Genomic DNA, 6071 nt, shown 5'->3' with positions numbered 1-6071 from the left:
CCCAGGAAGGAAGGAGCACACTCAGGCCAAAGAAGAGTATGTGCTCACTTCCCTCGCTTTGCGCGTCTTGAGAGGAGCACTTTGGGATGACATTAAACCTTTTCATTGGAGGCATTGTTACAAAGCAATAAAGTACTGTATATGAGAAACTTACTGAATGGGAGATCCAGGGAGGACCACTTCCGAAGCCTATTCACCTGCGTCTTCTCCCAGCCTAACTCTTTTTGGACGGCTGTGCCAATTCATTAAATCTAACATAAGAAAATGAACTTTGGTTTCTCTTGCTTAAAAAACAAAACTGTACACAATGTTTAGGGCCTCATAAGCCCTGATATAGGTAAACTGTTGTAGAGTCCCATTGAATGGAGTTCAGGTGACTGCTGTCCCACTGTATATATGAACCAGTCCTCAAAGTGAGAAATCTCTGGGAGGAATGAGAAGGTTTGTTTTTTCTCATAAGCACTTTAATGTCTCTGGAAGGATTTATTACTTTGCAGACAGCACCTAGCCAAAGAAATAAATGTCGAGATCTCGAAAAAGTTACTGTACATTTTTATTGTGTGGCTATCTAATATAGCCATGGCTTAATGTTAGCCAAATCTGGAGCAGGATAGTTGACTGGAAGAGCAAGGTGCAGAGCTGGCTCTTGAGCGGAAGCTCAAACTGGTTACAGCCCAATCAATCCCTGGAATGTCTGCTTTAATCGGTCACTGATAAATTTGCTCCTTTGGGGGCATGTTCAGTACGTGGCTAAAGGGCAAATTCATTTAGGAGCTCACAGCTTCTTCAAGTTACCCCAGATATATATATATTTTAGGGACCAATTTAAGGAACTTGATGCATTAAATGCTATCAGTTGCTGTTTTGTCACACAAATGGTACTGCACTTAAAAAACAAAACAAGACGCCTTGCCAACATACGAAAGGGCTTGGCTGGTGGGATCAGATTCAGTCTGCAGCTACTGTACTTTGCCGGAGCTTGCCATTCTTAACCCTAAATGATAAGCTGTTCAGAAATGTTACTTATTTTTTTAAAATGTTTTATTAGTTTTTTTATACAAAATTTGACATTGTTCAGTTCACATTCAATATAATAATTCCTTACGTCCGTGATGCTCCTATTGTAATCCTTTATCTGCTGCCATATCTACCATTTATTTTCTGTTATATTGTAACTTGTATTACAATAATTTATTTCTTCTCCTTCCCTTGCCTGGAATTCAAATCCTGCTCGCGATTTAATTTGACTGTAATTTTTCTTAAATAGTCCCAAAAGAATCTCCACTCTTTGACAAAAATTTCATCTTTTCGATCTCTTTATTTTTGCTGTCAACTTCACCATCTCAGCATAGTCCAATAACTTTCAAATCCATTCTTCTTTTGTTGGAACTTCTCCTTCTTTCCACTTCAGAAATGTTAATTGTAACTCATTCAAAGATGTCTGTGGAGCCAGTGCAGAGATTTTATCCTGAAGGTGCTTTTATGAACAGTAAATGCTGTTAGGTTTCTTAATACAGAATTTGGGGCACTGGATACAGGAAGCATATGGGCATGCACACTTCTTAACACATGTGAAAAGAGACTCTTGCTATCAAATGTATTTTGTGGGTTGCTAAAATCATCCTCTTGTTCTATAATGGTAAAGGTGTAACTTCCTATACATGCTAGTCCTGTCCTTTTAAATATGTTTGTGTCACAGTTGAGGACGCTCTTGGTTCAGATGTGTTTTTGTTTTGTTTCCCCAGCTCCCCATCCTCACATTTGCCAGATTAATTGCTGGGTTTTAAAAACTAAGAGGCAGGGTAGCGTGTAGACAAAGTTTAAGAAAGTTGAATGCAATCTGTGAGAGCTTTGTTTCCAAAGAACTTTACATACATTATTCCATTGCATTCAACAGGTTTTTGACCCAGACACAAAAATCAACACCATGAGCAGCAACCCTGTTTTCAAGTCAGCTTCTGATCTCTCAGAAAGGCGACACTCTTGCTTGAAAATATTTATTCGCATCATTTGGCTTCTGCCCCATATAAGAACAGAATATAGTAGAATTAAAACAGAAATTCCCCAGGGAAATCTTTGCCCCATTGGAAATGTTAATGATCTCTGAAAACTGTATGATTATAATTTTACATACCTATGTAAACTCATTAGGACAATTTTACTTGTGTAGGATTTGGCTTGTAGCCTGAGGGTTTAAGATATTGCCAGTTTAAAGCTGTAAAACTGCCTTTGATTTGCACAATCTGTGTAACGTGTGTTTGACTTACTTTGTGCCTTTTCCCTCTTTTCCCACTTCCAAAACCTCAATAAAAACAAGGCCATCTGCAATATTGCCTACCCAGTTTTATGCTGATTTATCCACCTGCCTGCTGCTAGCACAAGGAGTGATTTCTTTGAGACCAGATATTTATACCCATCCCTGCAAGGAATGACAAGGTAGAAAGCAGTTCCATTTAGAGTGACACCATCCCAAAGGGCTTGGGAAGCTAGAACTGTCAGTGTGAATCAATACTTTCCCCTCGATATGCTGCAAACTGCTGCTAGCAACAGCCTGGAGCCACTGAAATGAGAAAACTGGCTTAGCATCACAGCTGGAGTGAGGATGAGCAGGCCTAGAACTACTTTGGGGTGTACAGCTAGAAACTTGCTGGCATACTTTAGAATTTAGATATTAAAGGGAGAAGATGGAGCTTGACTGCAGGATTAAAATTGTACTAAAACTCTGAAATCGTAAGAATCTTAATGTGGCTAATGTTAACTGATCGTCAGGTAAGGCACAAGTTCTGCCATAAGCAGAATAGGGATTGAAAAGGGGGGGGGGGGAATCAATACTAACAGACAAAATAAAAACCAACAAATTGCCCCTTGAGAGTTCTCAAAGAACTCAAATGTGAAATTGCTGGGCTTGTGTGTCAGATCAGCCTCCATACCTGTAGACTGGAGAGTCACCAATGTAACAGTTTTTTTCAAATGGGATCTGCCTGAGAAGATCCTGTATATTATAGGCTGGTTAGTTTAACGTCTGTCCTAGGAAAGCAGGTGGAGAGTATTGTTAAAGATAAAACAACTAAGCATATAGAAGAATAAGCCTGACTTGAAGCTGTGCTCGCCCATCTCCATCATTGTATTTCTCAGGATCTGACACTGTTTTGATGACCCAAAAGCTCTGAGAGCCCACTTTGTTGTCTCATGGTAGTTTGCAACACCACCTCTGGCGGCCATGTGTCCTGCAGTGACAACATCCTTACAATTTTATTGTATGTATGTGTGTATTATTTTCTCCCAAAGCAGTTCCCCTCAGCGGAAGAGAGAAGCCCTGCCATCAGGTTTACAAAAGACACACAAGGAAAGAATGGTTCTCAAAGAGCAAGTTACACTTATATGGCAAAGGAGTGGGATCAGTTCTTCAAGGCCAGTACACAAGAGCTAGGTTATAGGAGAGCATTTATATTTCGTTCAGGCCAGTCTGCCCTTTCCTTGTTTACATGGCAGCTTATAATTCTTGTTCCTTTGGCCAATGGATGGGTCCAGGGTTTTCCTTCCCGTTGCTTATGGAGCTGCTTATTTCTCAGATGGGTGAGACCAGATGAGTCTCCTTGTCTTTAAGTTATTCCTGGGAGGCAGGATGTGTGTGTTCAGTCCCAGTGGTTCGGGGTCCCTTGGCAAGTGGCAGAACCTAGAGTGTGCTTTCCCTTCTAGGTCCAAGGCAACAAGTTTAAAAATCATTTAAGATCTAACAAAAAAAGTTTTTAAAAACCCTAAAAGGAATTAAAACAGGATATATATATGTTTGTGTGTGTGTGTGTGTGTGTGTGTGTGTGTGTGAGAGAGAGAGAGAGAGAGAGAGAGAGAGAGAGAGAGAGAGACCATAAGAATAAAAAAAACACTAAGAAAGTCTAAAAGAAGGGTTAGGAACATCAGACATAAGTGGAAGGGCACAAAAGGCTAGTATATATAAGACCACAGCTATCAGTCTCCAGAGCACTCCAGTACGAGTGCTCATTATCCAGCGGTACCTTGGTTCTCGAACTTAATCGGTTCCGGAAGTCTGTTCCAAAACCAAGGTGGGTGCACTTTCCCATAGAAAGTAATGCAAAACAGGTTAATCCATTCCAGACTTTTAAAAACAACCCCTCAAAGAGCAATTTAACATGAATTTTACTATCTAACAAGACCATTGATCCATAAAATGAAAGTCATAGACAATGTTCTGTACTATGAAATAAGACAGTATTGTAGATGATAAAAATAAAAATTAAAACAATTTCTTACCTGCACTGATGATAATCATTCGGGGGGGGGGGGCTTTTATCCATTTCCACAGTCAATCAATCAATCAATCAATCATAAAACGAACAGGCACAAAAATGAAAAAGACACACAAACAAAAACACAAAAAATAGCAAAAACAAGAGCACCAAATATCACCTCAGAACACTGCAATCAGAAACGGAAGGCTTTAATTACGATGGGGAGGGACTTAAATTAGCTGCACAAGCCTAAAAACGGGAGGGAAAAAGACTTAATTATGATGGGGGGGGGGGACTCAAATGAGCTGCGCACCAGTGAAAACAGAAGCTCAGGAGCACGTTCGGCTTCCAAGGCAAAGTTCAAAAAACGGAACACCTACTTCCGGGTTTGCAGCTTTCCGGTTACTAGTTGTTCGGGAACTAAGCTATTCGCAAACAGAGGTGCCACTGTATCTAGTTTGTGGCACAGGCCATCATCCGTCGAATCTTGAGCGCTGCTGTGCAGAATCTGGCAACACTGTGTGTGGTAGCAGGGTTGGTATCTGAAAGCAGCAGGGAGGTACAGAATTGTCCTGCGCGCCCGAGGTACTTATGCAGTGATGGGGAGATGAGGCTGGTACGAATGTCTCTATAATAAAAGACACTAGGGAAGCACATTCTCTCTTGTTTCTACTTGTCCAGAGTCCCAGGGGCATCGCCTCTCCAGATAGGCAACCTTCCTCTATCGGCCTTCAAGGACAGGGCGAGGGGAGGGCATGACATCAAGCCAAAGTCCTCCGGTGCTTAGGGACTTCGAGTTTAGCTAGATATGCCATCGGGGAGGCAGAGTACCTGGGGGATTCATTGGCAATACAAGTTGGGGTCCTGGCTAGATCCAACTGGCGCTCAGTGATTCCTGAACAACCTCTCTGCTGCAATATTTCATGCACAGACCCTTGCCAAGTGGTGTGGTCTCTTGCAAACATTTTCCATAGTGTGGCCATTGCATGAGTTCATGAAAGCAGCCGGGTTTATTGCACAATTTTCTGCTTTCTCCCAGCTCTTGCCTGTTGCATTTGTGTGCCTCTATCCAGAGCTTGGTAAGTTTTTGTTTGGTTTTTGCATTGTCTTGTGAGCTGGTGCTTAAAGAATTCCTTGGGTTTCTATTGGGTAATATTTGCATACTGCTGTGTAATAGTTGCATACTCCGCTCTGTTGACTCAGCTGTTTTGAAAATTCCAAGGACCTTTTCCAAGGTGAGCTCACAATCTTCTAGCAAACCTCTCTTAGTGCTGTTGTCTTTGATTCCAAATACTAGCTGGTCATCTAGGGTTGCCATATTCCCAAAAACTTTGGGGGGGGGGACATCTCCCCCCAAAACCAAGTTGTTGGCCCACTGACGAGGACATCTTGTCAAAAGACCCTCCCAAACTGGGAGATGCCCTTGGGATGATGCCCACAAGGGAGAAGGCAAGCCATTTCCCTCAAAGCCTCTAAGGTGGCCCCGAGGACAATCTTTAAAAATGAATCTAACCATGATATGGTTCCCTATGTTTCTAAATTTTGAGGGATAGCAAAAGAAGCAGAATGGTTTTCCTGGACAAACCAGAAACCAATAATCTGCCCGGGCGCCAGTTTCCTGCCCAATTCCCGGACATGTCCGAGAAAACCCAGAATTATGGCAGCTCTATGCAGGACTCAGTTAACTTTCCTTAATGACATGTATTGCTTAGTGGCCTGAGATCAGTCACAAAACTCTAAAGAGGTTCTCTCTCGGCAATAGCATTCTGAACATGCAGCATTCAAATGTTCAAATTCTATGTCCTTTTCAAGGTTTTTTTG

The sequence above is a fragment of the Podarcis erhardii genome (assembly GCF_964252035.2).
Source record: "Podarcis erhardii genome assembly, chromosome: 17".
NCBI classification, from domain to species: domain Eukaryota; kingdom Metazoa; phylum Chordata; class Lepidosauria; order Squamata; family Lacertidae; genus Podarcis; species Podarcis erhardii.
The sequence above is the reverse complement of the archived record's forward strand: the minus strand, read 5'-3'. Positions refer to the sequence as shown.